At 43.8% G+C, this 16,598-nt stretch overlaps 1 protein-coding gene across 7 annotated transcripts in view; it reads right to left on the reverse strand.

Moving 5' to 3' along the window:
* EXD2 (exonuclease 3'-5' domain containing 2) overlaps positions 1–13,668 on the reverse strand; it is a 66,462-nt gene extending 52,794 nt beyond the window's left edge. For 3 of the 7 annotated variants that reach the window (XR_009545287.1, XM_060174750.1, XM_060174746.1), the window contains exon 1: positions 13,157–13,328. The gene's annotated coding sequence lies outside the window, so the exon portion shown is untranslated. Of the gene's footprint in view, positions 1–13,156; positions 13,329–13,537 lie in introns of those variants that run through there. The other 4 variants (XM_060174752.1, XM_060174748.1, XM_060174747.1 and 1 more) reach the window with 3 other exon arrangements.
* Positions 13,669–16,598: the final 2,930 nt, after the last annotated feature.

Consider the following 16,598-nt stretch of genomic DNA (forward strand, 5'->3'; position numbering starts at 1 on the left):
AAGAATGCCTACAACAAAATGAGAGATTAAAAATATCAGGGAGTCAGGCGGTGGTGCAGCAAGTTAAGGTATAAGGATCCCTGCAGGGAAGTTGCTTCACAGTCGGTGAAAAAGGTCTGCAGGTGTTTATTTTTCTCTCCCCCTCTCCACCTTCCCTTCCTCTCTCCATTTCTCTCTGTCCTATCCAACAACAATGACAGCAATAACAACAATAATAACTACAACAATAAAAAACAAGGGCAACAAAAGGGAAAATAAATAAAATAAATAAATAAAAATATATATTAAAAAATCTAATGTAAAACATTAACTCCCCAATAAAGAAATTTAAAAAAACTTCACCACAAATATATATATATATATATATATATATATACATATATACATACTCGGGAGTCAGGCGGTAGCACAGTGAGTTAATCCCATGTGGCACAAAGCGCAAGGACCAGCATAAGGATCCCAGTTCGAGCCCCCAGCTCCCCACCTGCAGAGGAGTCGCTTCACAAGCAGAGAAGCAGGGCTGCAGGTGTCTTTCTCTCTCCCTCTCTGTTCCCCCCTCCTCTCACCATTTCTCTCTGTCCTATCCAACAATGACGACATCAAGAACAACAACAAAAACAAGGGCAACAAAAGGGAAAATAAATTTTTTTTAAAAAAATCAACTCTGACAGGTAAGCATCTGAACAGGCAATTTCAAAGACAGTCTGTAAGTGGCCAGTAAGCATATGAAAAGCTGCCCTACATCATTAGCAATTAGGAGAATGCAAACCAAAGCACAGTAAGATGCCACTTCACACACATTAGGATAGCGCTAAGCATGCAGACAGGTAAGAGCTGGCAATTATACAGCCATGCCTCTTTTTATTGCGCTTCACTTTACTGCACCTGTCTGAGAGCAAGGTGGTTTTTTTCTTTTTTTTAAATTTCTTTATTGGGGAATCAATGTTTTACATTCACAAGTAAATACAATAGGTTGTACATGCATAACATTCCCCAGTTTCCCATTTAACAATACAACCCCCACTAGGTTCTCTGTCGTCCTTCTTGGACCTGTATTCTCCCCACCCACCCACCCCAGAGTCTTTTACTTTGCTGCGATACACCAATTCCTGTTCAGGTTCTACTTGTGTTTTGTTTTTGATTTTTTTTCTGATCTTGTTTTTCAACTTCTGCCTGAGAGTGAGATCATCCCATATTCATCCTTCTGTTTCTGACTTATTTCACTCAACATGATTTTTTCAAGGTCCATCCAAGATCGGCTGAAAACGGTGAAGTCACCATTTTTTACAGCTGAGTAGTATTCCATTGTGTATATAGACCACAACTTGCTCAGCCACTCATCTGTTGTTGGACACCTGGGTTGCTTCCAGGTTTTGGCTATTACAAATTGTGCTGCCAAGAACATATGTGTACACAGATCTTTTTGGATGGATGTGTTGGGTTCCTTAGGATATATCCCCAGGAGGGGAATTGCAGGGTCATAGGGTAGGTCCATTTCTAGCCTTCTGAGAGTTCTCCAGACTGTTCTCCACAGAGGTTGGACCAATTGACATTCCCACCAGCAGTGCAGGAGGGTTCCTTTGACCCCACACTCTCTCCAGCATTTGCTGCTGTTACCTTTTCTGATGTATGACATTCTCACATATAGTATCTCATTGTTGTCTTGATTTGCATTTCTCTGACAATCAGAGACTTGGAGCATTTTTTCATGTGTTTCTCGGCCTTCTGGATCTCTTCTGTGGTGAATATTCTGTCCATGTCCTCCCCCCATTTTTGGATGGGGTTATTTGTTATCTTGTTGTTGAGTTTGGCAAGCTCTTTATATATGTTGGTTATTAAACTCTTATCTCATGTATGGCATGTAAAGATCTCCCATTCTGTGAGGGGTCTCTTGGTTTGGGTAGTGGTTTCTTTTGCTGTGAAGAAGCTTTTTAATTTGATGTAGTCCCATAGGTTTATACTTGCCTTAGTCTTCTTTGTAATTGGATTCGTTTCATTGAAGATGTCTTTAAAATTTATGCGGAAAAGAGTTCTGCCAATATTTTCCTCTAAGTATTTGATAGTTTGTGGTCTAACATCCAAGTCCTTGATCCACTTGGAATTTACTTTTGTATTTGGTGAAATACAGTGATTCAGTTTCATTCTTCTGCATGTTTCAACCCATTGTTTCCAACACCATTTGTTGAAGAGACTCTGCTTTCCCCATTTAATAGTCTGGGCCCCTTTGTCAAAGATTAGATGTCCATAGGTGTGGGGGCTAGGTTTTCTTTTTTTAAAAAAAAAAAAATTGGGGTGGGGAGAATACAGGTCCATGAAGGATGATAAATGACATAGCGGGGGTTGTATTGTTAAATGGGAAACTGGGGAATGTTATGCATGTACAAACTATTGTATTTACTGTTGAATGTAAAACATTAATTCCCCAATAAAGAAATAATTTTTTTTTTAATTATGTTTATTTTCCCTTTTGTTGCCCTTGTTTTTTTTTTTTGTTTGTTTGTTTGTTTTGTTCTTGTTTTTAACCAGAGCACTGTTCAGCTCTGGCTTATGGTAGTGCAGGAGATTAAACCTGAGACTTTGGAGCCTCAGGCATGAGAGTCTGTTTGCATAACCATTATGCTATCTACCCTCCGCCCTGCCCTTGTTTTTTATTGTTGTTGCAGTTATTATTGTTGTTGTTGTTCCTGATGTCATCATTGTTAGATAGGACAGAGGGAAATGGGAGAGAGGAAGGGAAGACAGAGAGGGGGAGAGAAAAATAGACACCTGCAGACCTGCTTCACTGCCTGTGAAGCGACTCCCCTGCAGGTGGGGAGCCGGAGCTCGAAATGGGATCCTTATGATGATGGTCCTTGCACCTCGCACCACCTGCCTGCGCTTAACCTGCTATGCTACTGCCCAACTCCCCAAGTTTTTCTTTTTACAAATATAGTCTTGTGGGATAGAACACATCTATGGGCAACATTAAAAACACATTTATTGGGGGCAAGGCAGTTGCACAGTGGGTGAAGTGCACAGAGTGTGAAGCACAAGGACCGGCATAAGGATCCCAGTTTGACTCCCCGGCTCCCCACCTGCTGGGGGGGTTGCTTCACAAGTGGTGAAGCAGGTCTGCAGGTGTCTGTCTTCCCCTCCTCTCTCCATTTCTCTCTGTCCTATCCAACAACAATAATAGCAATAATAATGATAACAGCAACAAGGGCAACAAAAATGGGGGAAAATGGCCTCCAGGAACAATGGATTCGTAGTGCAAGCACCCAGCCTCAGCGAAAACTCTAGAGGCAAAAAAAAAAAAAAAAATATATATATATATATATATATATATATATATATAGTTACTAAAGATGTTTTCAGGGCTTCACTGCTCTGGGTTAACTTTTCCAGACAGAGACAGAGAGAGAGCAAGACAACACAACACCAAAGTTTCTTTCAATGCAGTGGGGGCCAGGCTCGAACCTGTGTGCATAGCAAAGCAGGCTTTCAACAGTCTAGGTGAGCTGCTATGCTGGCCCACAGGAAAGACCTTTAGTTCAATAGAAGTGGCGACCCAAGATGAAAGAGGGACAGAGACAGATGCATGCGGATAGGATTATGATATGAAGACAGACAACTAGTGAGGGGCAGAGGCAGTTACATAGTTGCAAACCAAGGAATGCCAGGAGGCATTGCCAAGAGGCAACAGCATATTGTCCCTGAAGCCTTCAGAGAAGGCACATGGGTGGCATCTAAGTTTTTGAGCTGTGCAGAGAGAACTGGAAGAGAGTACACTGACGTCATCTTAAGCTACCTAGTTTGTTCTTTTGAGTAACCCTAAGAAATAAACACACCATAGGGTGGAATTTAAGTCAGCAAAATACAAAGGAACAAAGTTTACCTATATCCTACAACTTGGATGGACCTTGAAAACTTGATCTGGGGGCCAGGTGGTGGCACACCCGGATGAGCGCACATGTTAAAGTGCACAAGGACCCAGGTTCAAGCCCCCAGTCCCCACCTGCAGAGGGAAAGATTTTTTTTTTTTTAAATAAAATAGAAACACTGACAATACCATAGGATAAGAGGGGTACAATTCCCACCACCAGAGCTCCATATCCCATCCCCTCCCCTAGTAGCTTTCCTTTCCTATTCTTTAACCCCGTGTAAGTATGGACCCAGGGTCATTATGGGATGCAGAAGGGGGAAGGTCTGGCTTCTGTAATTGCTTCCCTGCTGAACATGGGCATTGACAGGTCGATCCATACTCAGGGGGAAAGCTTTGCAGTGATGAAGCAGGACTACAGGTGTCTCTCTGTCTCTCTCCCTCTCTGGCTCCTCCTTCCCTCTCGCTGTCTCTATCCAATAAGTACAAAAAAGATAATGAAAAAAAATTTTGAAAAAATAAAACTTGACTTGATCTAAGAAGCCGATTATAAACAGCACACATTGCATGATTTTACTTATTATGAAGTATTCAGACCTATAAGGGCAGAAAGAATAGTGTTTCCTAGGGCTGGGGTGCTGAGGAATGAGATAGGTTTCTTTGGGGGAAAAAAATTAAAAGGTTCCACAATTTGACTGCACTAGTCATACAAGCCTGAGTATGCTAGAGCTCAACCGAGTGCACACTTTGTCCGTCTTTACTCTTTTTCACCACAGCACCACTCAGTATAGTTGGTGTGCCAGCACTCAGCCCCCACTTTTTAAATTTAAAGTACAAGTCTGATTTTTAAAAAGAAAAGATGAGGATCGGAGATATGCACTGGGTTGCACTGCATGCCTTGGCATGTGTGTGGCCCTAGCAAAGCTTAAGAAGTGCTGTGGTGGGAGTTAGGCAGTAGCACAGCGGGTTAAGCGTAGGTGGTGCAAAGCGCAAGGACCGGCATAAGGATCCAGGTTCGAGCCCCCAGCTCCCCACCTGCAGGGGAGTCGCTTCACAGGCGGTGAAACAGGTCTGCAGGTGTCTTTCTCTCCCCGTCTTCCCCTCCTCTCTCCATTTCTCTCTGTCCTATCCAACAACAACGACATCAACAACAACAACAAAACAACAAGGGCAACAAAAGGGAATAAATAAATTAATTTTAAAAAAAGAAGAAGTGCTGTGGCACCAGGGGAAGGTCTGCTGCCGCGTTGTCTCTGCCTCTCTGTCTCACTATTTTAATGAAAACACAGAGCATCATGGAGTGGTGAAAGGCCCTGGCTCTGCAAAAAGAAACAAAAAGGTTTATTTATCTAAAAAGTGTAATATAGGGCATCGGGCGTAGCAGAGTGGGTTAAGCACACATGGCGCAGAGTAAGGATCCTGGTTCAAGCCCCAGCCTCCCCACCTGCAGGGGGGGGTCACTTCACAAGCAGTGAAGCAGATCTGCAGGTATCTTTCGCTGCCCCCTCTCTTCCCCACCTCTCTCGATTTCTCTCTGTCCCATCCACCAACAACAACAGCAATGGCAACAATAACATTAACAACAACAGTTAACAACAAGGGCAACACAATGGGAAAAATGGCGTCCAGGAGCAGTGGATTCGTAGTGCAGGCACTGACCCCCACCTATGACCCTGGAGGCAATAAATAAATATATATATATATATATATATATATATATATATATATATATATCATATGATGTTGTGTGTGGTATTGGTTCAGCAGAATAGAACATTACGCCACAGTATAGAAGAGAGTCCGGGAGAGACTAAGCGCGAGAGAAATTAGTACATGACGAAAGCAGCATTTTTGATGAATGGGCCAAGAATAGACTGACCCTGCACCGAAGCAAAGGACTCTGGGGGGAGCGAGGGGGTGGGCGGAAGTGGAGAAGGTGTCAGGATCCTGGTGCATGGTGGTGGAAAATATCTAAATTAGTTGTTGGCAGTGAGGAGTGTCACAGGGAGATGAGTAACTGTACCCACGTTTCAACAACTCTACTGTAAGCCATTAACCCACCAATAAAATAACTTGGGAAAAGAAAATTTAAGTTTTTTAAATAATGGGCTGACTATTTAGAGTAGCACAGTTTAGAAAACAGTGATAAGGCACAGATGGGGAGAGAATTAAGGGGAAAAAATATACAAAGGAAAATATAAGAGAAAACTCTGTTTATCTCAGGGTAGAACAGGGTTCTTCAGTCTCTGCAATACTGACATTCTAGGCCAGAAATGGCTTTTGTTGGGGAGTTGGGGCGGGGAGGGGGCTGACCAGTGCACTGTAGGATGTTCAGCAGTATCTCTGCTGCTACCCACTGTCAGTAGTGCCACCACCCCAGTAGGGCAACCAAAATTCCTCCCAGCATTGCCAAAACCACCTGGACAGCGAGACAGATACCAACTGAGAAGCACTGGGGTAGAAAACAATAGCCTCTCCAGAGCCCTGCCCTACTAGAGGAAGATAGAAACAGGCTGGGGGTATGGGTCAACTTGCCAATGTCTATGTCCAGCGAGAAGCAATTAACAGAAGCCAGACCTTCCACTTTCCACACCCTTTAACGATCCTGGGTCCATGCTCCCAGAGGGATAAAGAACAGGAAAGCTACAAAAGTAACTGGTGGTGTTCCTTTATAAGATACAGCTATAAGTAAATAGCACAAAAAGACAAATTATAGTGAGGTCTTGTATGCTACAGCAAATCCTAACAATGGGATTTTCAAAATTAACCCAATTATCAAAGGATTTGGTTATAGCTACAACTATCTATTGCCTTCTTAAACCCTAAGACAGCAGGAACCTTCCCTTCCTCTATAGAGCCCTTATTTCTCCCAGTCCTGAAACCTCTAGGGTAAGGTTTCCTGCATGCTTCTCCCAATTCATACCAACAGATACTGCACCTGCTGATACCAACCTAATCAATGCAACCAGTACTACATCAGCATGTTTCATTTCAGAATGCGTACAGAGATGTGAGGCATGGAATGTGAACCTACCAGCTTCATTACTCTGCCACCAGATGCTACCAGGATGCCAACCTGACTTCCCTGGGCAGACGACCCCAACAATGTGTCCTGGAGCTCCACCTCCCCAGACCCCTGCCCCGCAAGGGAAAGAGAGAGGCTGGGAGTATGGATTGACCTGTCAATGCCAATGTTCAGCGGGGAAGCAATTAAAGATGCCAGACCTTCCACCTTCTGCACCCCATAATGACCCTAGATCCATTCTCCCAGAGGGTTAAACAATAGGAAAGCAGTAGCGCAGCATGTTAAGTGCACGTGGCACAAAGCACAAGGACAGACGTAAAGATCCTGGTTTGAGCCCCCGGCTCCCCACCTGCAGGAGTCCCTTCACAGGCAGTGAAGCAGGTCTGCAGGTATCTATCTTTCTCTCCCCCTCCTCTCTCCACTTCTCTCTGTCCTATCTAACAACAAAGACATCAATAACAACAACAATAATAACTACAACAACAATAAAAAGACAAGGGCAACAAAAGGGAAAATAAATAAAATTTTTAAAAATTTTTCTAAAAAATAGGAAAGCTATCAGAGGAGGGGATGGGATACAGAGTTCTGGTGGTGGGAATTGTGTGCAATTGTACCCCTCTTATAATATTTTATTTATTTATTAACGAGAGGGATAGAAGGAGGAGGAGAGAGAGAATGAACCAGATATCACTCTGGTACATGTGCTGTCAGGGATTGAACTCAGGACCTTATGCTTGACAGTCCAACACTTTATCTACTGCACCACCTCCCAGACTCAACTGTACCCCTCTTATCCTATGGTCTTGTCAGTGTTTCCATTTTATAAATAAAAACTTTAAAAAGAAAAAAAGACTAGGGAAGCTTCCAAGGGAAGTGATGGGATACGGAACTCTGGTGGTGGCAATTGTGTGGAATTTTATCCCTCTTATCCTATGGTCTTGTCAATATTTTTATTTTACAAATAAATTTAGAAAAGAAAAAGAAAAAAAATAGCTATCAAAACCAAAGGCGCCACAAAGTTGCCATATAGTTAGACTAGCAACTTGTGTCACAACTGTATTGTAAACCATTAACTCCTTCCTAATAAAATAAAGTAAGATTTGCAACTTTTATTTATTATTATTATTATTGTCTCCAGGGTTATTACTGGGGATCAGTGCCTGCACTGTGAATCACTGCTCCTGTGGCCATTTTTTCGTGGATAGGACAGAGAGAAATTGAGAGGGGGAGAGAAGAGGAAGATAGGGAGACAGACACAATGACAACTGCAGACCTGCTTCACTGCTCGAACCACGATCCTTGTGCGGGTCCTTGGCGCTTCATACTCTCTGTGACTTAACCCAGTGCGCCACCACCAGGCCCCCAACTTGCAACTTTTTAAAAACACTAAATTGGAAATAAGTCAAAACTTTAAACTATATAGGGATACATGGCCAACAACAAAAGACCAATATCCAGAATATATTTAAAAATTTGGGGATTGGGCGGTAGCGCAGCGGGTTAAGTGCACATGGCGCAAAGTGCAAGAACCCATGTAAGGATCCCGGTTTGAGACCCCGGCTCCCCACCTGCAGGGGAGGTTGCTTCACAGGCGATGAAGCAGGTCTGCAGGTGTCTCTCTTTCTCTCTCCCTTTGTCTTGCCCTCCTCTCTCCATTTCTCTCTGTCCTATCCAACAATGACAGTAATAACAACAATAATAACAAGGACAATAATAATAATAATATAAACAAGGACAACAAAAGGGGAAAGAAACAGCCTCCAGGAGCAGTGGATTTGTAGTGCAGGCACTGAGTCCCAGCAATAACCCTGGAGGCAAAAAAAGAAAAATGCTACTGTTATTTAAAAGGCAATGGAATAGAAATAGGAAACACTGTTCAAATGAGAAGTTACAATAGCCAGCTATCACGAAGCAGATGTCCAATCTCAGTCATCACCAAGGAAATACAAACCAAATAGCCAGTGAGAATCATTTCTTAACCCATAGGATGGGCAAAAAATGTTGATACCATCAAATGTTCAAAACAGCACAGGAAAGTGGGCATTATTATATCCTGTTGTAGGCAACTTGACACTGCCTGTCTATACCCTTCTCCCCAGCAATTCAACCTGCAGCTTCTACCCCTGAGAAAGCTCACGTGGGCACGGATGGAAGGATGTTCTCTGCCACACGGTGTATGGCATACTTGAAGGAACTACTGGAACCATACGTATCGTAGGGTTAAGATGGGATGCATTGGATCGACCTTCCTGTGGTGCATCCCATGAGTACCCGTTCATTGGGGAAACTGACTATCCTTCCTAGCCGACTGAATCCACATGGATCCCAGTCACTTTCAAAGCCAGCAACAAGCAGACGCTGTTGACTGGCTACGGAAGAAGGGCAAACGCTAGAAGAAGAAGAACTATGAAATTTAGGGGGTCAGGCGGTAGCACAATGGGTTAAGCAAACATGGCGCAAAGCGCAAGGACCACCTCAAAGATCCCGGTTCCAGCCCCTGGCTCTCCACCTGCAGGGGGAGGGGGGGGGTCTCTTCACAAGCGGTGAAGCAGGTCTGCAAGTATCTTTCTCTCTCCCCTCTGTCTTCCCTTCCTCTCTCAGTTTCTCTGTCCTATCCAACAACGACAGCAATGACAACAATAACAAGCACACAATTACGCTAAAACAACAAGAACAACAAAAGGGGAAAAACAGCCTCCAGGAGCAGTGGCACCAAGCCCCAGCGACAACCCTGGAAGCAAAATGAATAAAATAAATTAAAAAAGAAAAAAGAAACTATGAAATTTACAGAACATGTACAAATAGGAAAGGTTTCAGTACTGAAAAAAACAAGTCACTTTCAAAACTGCTGAACACAATATGCCACATTTATAATTTTTGTTTTCCTGAACCACAGCCTTGGACATCAGTTTTCCTACTCTCCGCCAACTTTTTCATTGGGGAGGGGGGAGATGGAGAGACACTAGTAAAGGAGCTTCTCCTCATGTAATGTCAGGGCTTAAACCTGCGTTGCACATACAGCAAGGTATGTACCCTACCCAATGAGCTATCTCTGCAGTCTGTAAAATACACATTTTGTAAAAAATTTAACACAACTGTTTTAATTTTTTTTACTCTTTATTGGATAGAGACAGCTAGAGATGGAGAGGGAAGGGAGAAGACAGGGAGACAGAGAGACACCTGTAGCACTGCTGCACCATTTGCAAAGCTTTCCCCCTGCAGGTTGGGGCTGGGGCTTGATCTGGGTCCTTGCGCACTGTAACACTTGTGCTCAACCAGGTGTGCCACAACACAGTCCCCATGATTTTTTTTTAATTTAAAATTTTTGCCAGTGCCTGGGTCTTACAAATACACATTTTTACTGCCAACTTTTCCATATTCAAGACAATGCGTACATCCTGCCAGATGAACCATCTTCAAACTCCCATAAAAATCTTTTTAAAAAATAACTGAGAATTGGGCGGTAGTGTAGCGGGTTAAGTGTAAGTGACGTAAAGCATAAGGACCGGTGTAAGGAACCCAGTTCGAGACCCCGGCTACCCACCTGGGGTGAGGGGATCGCTTCACAAGCGGTGAAGGTCTGCAGGTGTCTATCTTTCTCTCCCCCTCTGTCTTCCCCTCCTCTCTCCATTTCTCCCTGTCCTATCCAGCAATGACGACATCAACAACAATAACTACAAGAATAAAACAAGAAGGGCAACAAAAGGGAATAAATAAATATTAAAAAAATAATAATTTTTTTTTTTACAAGAGAGCAGTGCTCTAGTTAAAAAGAATGAGAAGCAGTGGTTATGAAAGAAGATCTATTTAAAATGTTTTATGTGAGGAGAAAGAAGACACACCAGAGCATTGCTTTGGTACATGTGATGCTAGGGACAGAACCTAGGGCCTCATTTCTGAAAGTTCAACACCTTATCCACTGGACCACAAAATAACACATTGTTAAAGCAACTCAAGTTGACCAAAATTAATCAGTCAGCCTTGCCCACATTAAATGTCTTTTCTCCCACACTTACTTCAAGTAAGTATTGTTTTTAAGATTTTATTTATTTATTCATGAGAAATGACAGGAGAGAGAAAAAGAGAGAAAGAACCAGACATCACTCTGGTACATGTGCTGCCAGAGACTGAACTCAGGACCTCATGCTTGAGAGTCCAAAGCCTTATCCAGTGCGCCATCTCGCAGACCACAATAACAACAATAATAGTAATTATTATTATTATTTATTAAAACTATTTAAACCAGAGTACTGCTCAGCTCGTTTACGATGGTACCTGGGCTTAAATCTGGGATCTGATTTTTGTATAGTCACTATACTTTCTCCCTGATTCTCCTGCACTTTGTAATTCTGACACTTAACTGAAGTTTTCTGTGGTCTGGGAGGTGGCGCAAGGGATAAAGTATTGTACTCTCAAGCGTGAGGTTCCCAGTTTCAATCCCTGGCAGCATATTTACCAAAGTGATATCTGTTTTTTTTCTCTGCCTATCATTCTTCATGAATAAATAAATAAAATCTTTTAAAATTTTTTTTATTATCTTTATTGGATAAAGACAGTCAGAAATCGAGCGGAAGGGAGAGACAGAGGGAAAGAGACAGAGAGACACCTGCAACCCTGCTTTACCATTAGCAAAGCTTTCCCCCTGCAGGTGGGGACGGGGGCTTGAACCTGGGTCCTTCAGCACTGCAACACGTGTGCTCAACCAGGTGCGCCACCACCCGGCCCCAAATATAACCTTTTTTTTTTTTTAAAGAAAAGGGCAGGGGGTAGTCGGGCGGTAGCGCAGCGGGCAGCGGGTTAAGCACACAAGGTGCAAAGCGCAAGGACCAGCGTAAGGATACGGGTTCGAGCTCCCGGCTCCCCACCTGCAGGGGCGTAACTTCACAGGCGGTGAGGCAGGTCTGCAGGTGTCTATCTTTCTCTCCCCCTCCTCTCTCCATTTCTCTCTGTCCTAACCAACAACGACGACATCAATAACAACAGCAACAATAAAAACAAGGGCAACAAAAGGAGAAAAAAAAAAAAAAGGGCAGGGGAGGTAGCATAATGGTTATGCAAAGAGACACACGCCTGAAGCTCCAAAGTCCCAGGTCCAATCCCCCAGCACCACCATAAACTATATTGTTGAGCATTGCTCTGGATAAAGATATTACTTTAAAAAATAATAAACCCATCTGCACAAGCTGTCTTAAACAATAAAAAGTCTTGGGCCGGGTGGCGGCGCACCTGGTGGAGCGCACAGGTTCCAGCCCCCAGTTCCCTGCAGGGGGAAAGCTTCACGAGTGGTGAAGTAGTGCTGCAGGTGTCTCTGTCTCTCTCCCTCTCTATCACTCCCATGCCTCTAGATTTCTGGCTGTCTCTACCCAAGAAATAGATAGTTTTTTCAAAAATTATATATTTATCTATTTATTTTCCCTTTTGTTGCCCTTGTTGTTTAACATTGTCGTTGTTGGATAAGATAGAAATGGAGAGAGGAGGGGAAGACAGAGAGGGGGAGAGAAAGACACCTGCAGACCTGCTTCACCGCCCGTGAAGCGACTCCCCTGCAGGTGGGGAGCCGGGGGCTCGAACAGGGATCTTTATGCCGGTCCCTGCGCTCTGTGCCACGTGCGCTTAACCCGCTGTGCTACCACCCGACCCCCTAATTCTTTTTTTAACCTTAAAAAGTTCCCGTGCTGTTCCTTCTAGCCTTGTGATATAATTAAAAACTAACAAAAGATCTAAATGTGTCTCCAAAACGTGTACAATAAGAAAGTTTGCGTCCAATAGTATATACCTAAACCTTATAAAGTTCTGAGTTGTGGTCCGGGAGGTGGTGCAGTGGATAAAGCATTGGACTCTCAAGCATGAGGTTCTGAGTTCAATCCCCGGCAGCACATGTACCAGAGTGATGGCTGGTTCTTTCTCTCTCTCCTCCTATCTTTCTCATAAACAAATAAAATAAATAAATAAATAAATAAAACAAATCTTAAAAAATAATAATAAAGTTCTGAGTCTGTCTATACTGTAATGAGCAGGTGTTAATTTTGTAAAAATAAAAATAATAAAATAAAAAAGGAAGGAAGAAAAGGAAAGAAAAGAGAAGAAAAGTAAAAGGAAAAAGAGATAAAAGAGGAGAGATTCGGGTCCGCAAGGATGCGAGCAGAGGGTGTGGTCTGGGAGGGGTGGTGACAATGGCGGGGGCGGCCGGGGGCGGGTCCCCAAGAATCCGGAGGAGGCACCGTAACTGGGAGGGGAGGACATAGGACAACACTCGACGCCCCAACAGTTACCAGGTGCTGCCGGCGGTGCTTCCTCTGAGAGCCGATGGATCAAGGAGCCATGAAGCTTTGGCAGGTCTCCTAAAGAGGAGCAGGGGGTCCGCGGGGGAGCCGGGGCTGCGCGGCCGGAACACGCTCCCCGCCACCTGGGTGCAGAGCCGCCCCCGCCGCCGGCGTCAGGATTACGCGGCCGGCGGGGCGGGGCGGGGCGGGGCGGGGCGGGGCGGGGCGCGGCGCCAGGTCACTAGGCGATGGCGGGGTCCGCCCCCGGAATGGCCCCCACCCCGTACCCCACACCCGGTGCCAGCGGCCCCTCTCCTCAGCCCGCCCTGGATGGCTCCCGTCGCCCCCGCGCACCAGCCCGGGGAAAGTCCTGACGAAGGCCGCTCTCACCTTCCCTTACCGGCCGCCCCCGGCCCGACGTGACCACCTGCGGCGCCTCACTCCTGGAGAAGCTGGAAGCTCCGCTGCCACCTGCGCACACCTACCGGATCCACTAGGGTCGGAACCACTTCCGGTTCTAAAGCGGGGCTACGAGGACGCCATCCGCCTAGGAGCGGCCATGGGGGCCGCCATCTTGTACGGAAGCTGCAGGGGCGGCTGGCTGTGCGGCGCCCGCGTCCCCACCTCCCTCCCAACAAAGGGAGTGTCAGCCCAGTTCCAGGCTCCAGGTCGCTCTAGAAGAAGCAGGATTTTCCGCGGGTTTTGTTTGTTTCTAGAGCTGTATGTTGCCTTGGCTTTTACAGGAGGAAACCTGGAACCCTCAAAATGCGATATAGAATAGCTGATTGCTAATTAGCTCTAAAGCTGTCGATCCACTCTAATCTTTTTTTATTTTTATTCCTTTTTTTTCCCCCGTGGGTATCTCGCGCGTGAGCTATTTCACCCTCCAGTGCTGACTTTTTCATTCAGAGAGAGAAGAGGCACTGACTTAGTTTTAAAGTTTCACTTTGAATTTTAGAGACAAAGAGGTAGAAAGAGTGCCAGGGGAGGTGGCGCAGTGGATAAAGCCTTGGACTCTGAAGGGTGAGGTCCCGAGTTCAGTCCTTGGCGCACATGTACCAGAGTGATGTCTGGTTCTTTCGCTTTTTCTCTATCTTCTTCATAAATAAAATCTTTAAAAAAAAAAAAAAGTGAAAGAGACCACAACACTGAATTTCCTTCAATACAGTGGGGACCAGGCTCAAACCTAACCTAGGTCACACATGGCAAAGAAGCGCACTATCAAAAATGGCGCATTATAGTGAGTATATATATATATATATATATTTCTCTCAAGGCATAATGGTATGTAAAGAGCCTCTCCTGTCTGAGGCTCTGAAGCCCCAGGTTCAATCTCCTGTACCACCATAAGCCAGATAAGTGCTCTGGTGGTAGTAATAATAGTAATAATGTACCTCAACTTCCGCAGTTTTTATCCTATGCCATTATATTTTTAAATAGCCACAATACCATTTTTAAAAGATTTATGTATTATTATAGAGGAAAGAGAACCAGAGCACCACCTCCCAGGCCACTTTTTTTTCCCTCCCAAATCAGAACACTGCTCAGCTCTGGCTTATGGTAGTGCTGGGGATTGAACCTGGGACCATGAACCTCAGGCATGAAAGTCTACTGTGTAATTGACATGCAATCTCTATGACTCCACAATGCCATTTACATGTGACCAGTCATCCAACCACTCTATAAGCAAACTTTTTATACATGTTATACTGGAAGTCTGTTATATATGATGTAACTACAAGTGTTATATGCTGTTCTTTTGTCATAAAACAAAAAGAAATTAGATATATTAGGGAGTCGGGCAGTAGCGCAGCAGGTTAAGCACACATGGCGCAAAGCTTAAGGACCCGCGTAATGATCCGGGTTGGAGCCCCCAGACCCCCACCTGCGGGGGAGTCGCTTCACAGGCGGTGAAGCAGATCTGCAGGTGTCTAGTCTATCTTTCTCTCTCCCTCTCTGTCTTCCCCTCCTCTCTCCATTTCTCTGTGTCCTGTCCAACAACAACGACGACAATAATAACCACAACAATGGTAAAACAGCAAGGACAACAAAAGAGAATAAATAAACAAATTAGATATACTGAAATAACTAATATAAGGTGTAATAGTAGCTACCATATGATGATTATATACTCAGTGTGCTAGGAACTTTTTTTTTTTTTTAAACAGGATTCTTCAGCTCTGGCTTATGGTGGTACAGGGGATTGAACCTGGGACTTTGGAGTTTCAGGCATGAGAGTCTGTTTGCATGAACATTATTCTATCTGCCCTCCACTCAGTGTGCCAGGAACTTTACAAGGCATTTGACATGTGGTTCGGAGGTGGTGCAATGGATAAAACCTTGGACTCTAGAGCATAATGTCCTGTCATCCCTGGCAATACATGTACCAGAGTGATGTCTTGTTCTTTCACTCCTCCTTTCTCATAAATAAATAAATAAATAAAATCTGTAAAAAAAAAAAAAAAAAAAAGGTCATTTGACATTTTAATTTATCCTTGGGGAAAAAAAAAATTCTGAGCTCCATAGATAAGCATACTTAGAAAATTTACAGCAAATGTAGAGAATTAAATCGTTTGCATCTTTATCTGCTAGTTTCTGAAACATCTACAAAACAAACCCCAAAAGGAAAGAGAAAGTGCACATTAGAACCACAAGGTGATGCCATAACAACCAAAGTGGCGAAAATGGGAGAGAAAGCAAATACCAATTATTGGCAAAATTGTAAAGCAATCATGAAACACATGCTGCTCAGGAGAACATAAGCTGGTAGTTACTTTGTTCAACTCACTGATAGTATCAACCAAAGCTGAATATATACATAGGCTATATTTATCTCACCAGTTTCATTCCCAATTACATTCCCAGCATAAATGTGTGCATGTGTTCACTAAAAGGACACATACACTCATTTGAACACCCCTCAGCTGGAAATTACCCAAATATCTATGCATTTAGAAGTCAAGGTGTCAAGGTAGTGATTATGATTACTAATCTGGAGAGTAACGTCTCTAGAAGATGACATGAGAGGCTCGTATGTTCATAATACCCTTAATACTCTTAAGTCTTCACCTAAGCACTGGTTTACATGCTACTGAGTTTATTTATGGAAACTTGTCTGAATGCATATATACTTTAATGGGAAGTTTTTTAAGTCAGATGAGGAAAAAAAATATATATATATATATATATAAACAGAACAAAAGAAAAAGGCAAACAAAAACGGAACACACTTGTGGTCTGGGAGGTGGCACAGTGGACAAGGCTGTGGACTCTTAAGCATGAAGTCCCGAGTTCAATCCCCGTCAACACATGTACCAGAGTGATATCTGGTTCTTTCTCCCTTTCCTTTCATTGTTCATGAATAAATAAATAAAATCTTTAAAAAAAAAAAAAAAAGGAACACAGGAGGCTGGGTGGTGATACACCAACCAGGTTAGCAGCACATAGTATG

The sequence above is a fragment of the Erinaceus europaeus genome, chromosome 16 (assembly GCF_950295315.1).
Source record: "Erinaceus europaeus chromosome 16, mEriEur2.1, whole genome shotgun sequence".
In the NCBI taxonomy this organism is placed as follows: Eukaryota; Metazoa; Chordata; class Mammalia; order Eulipotyphla; family Erinaceidae; genus Erinaceus; species Erinaceus europaeus.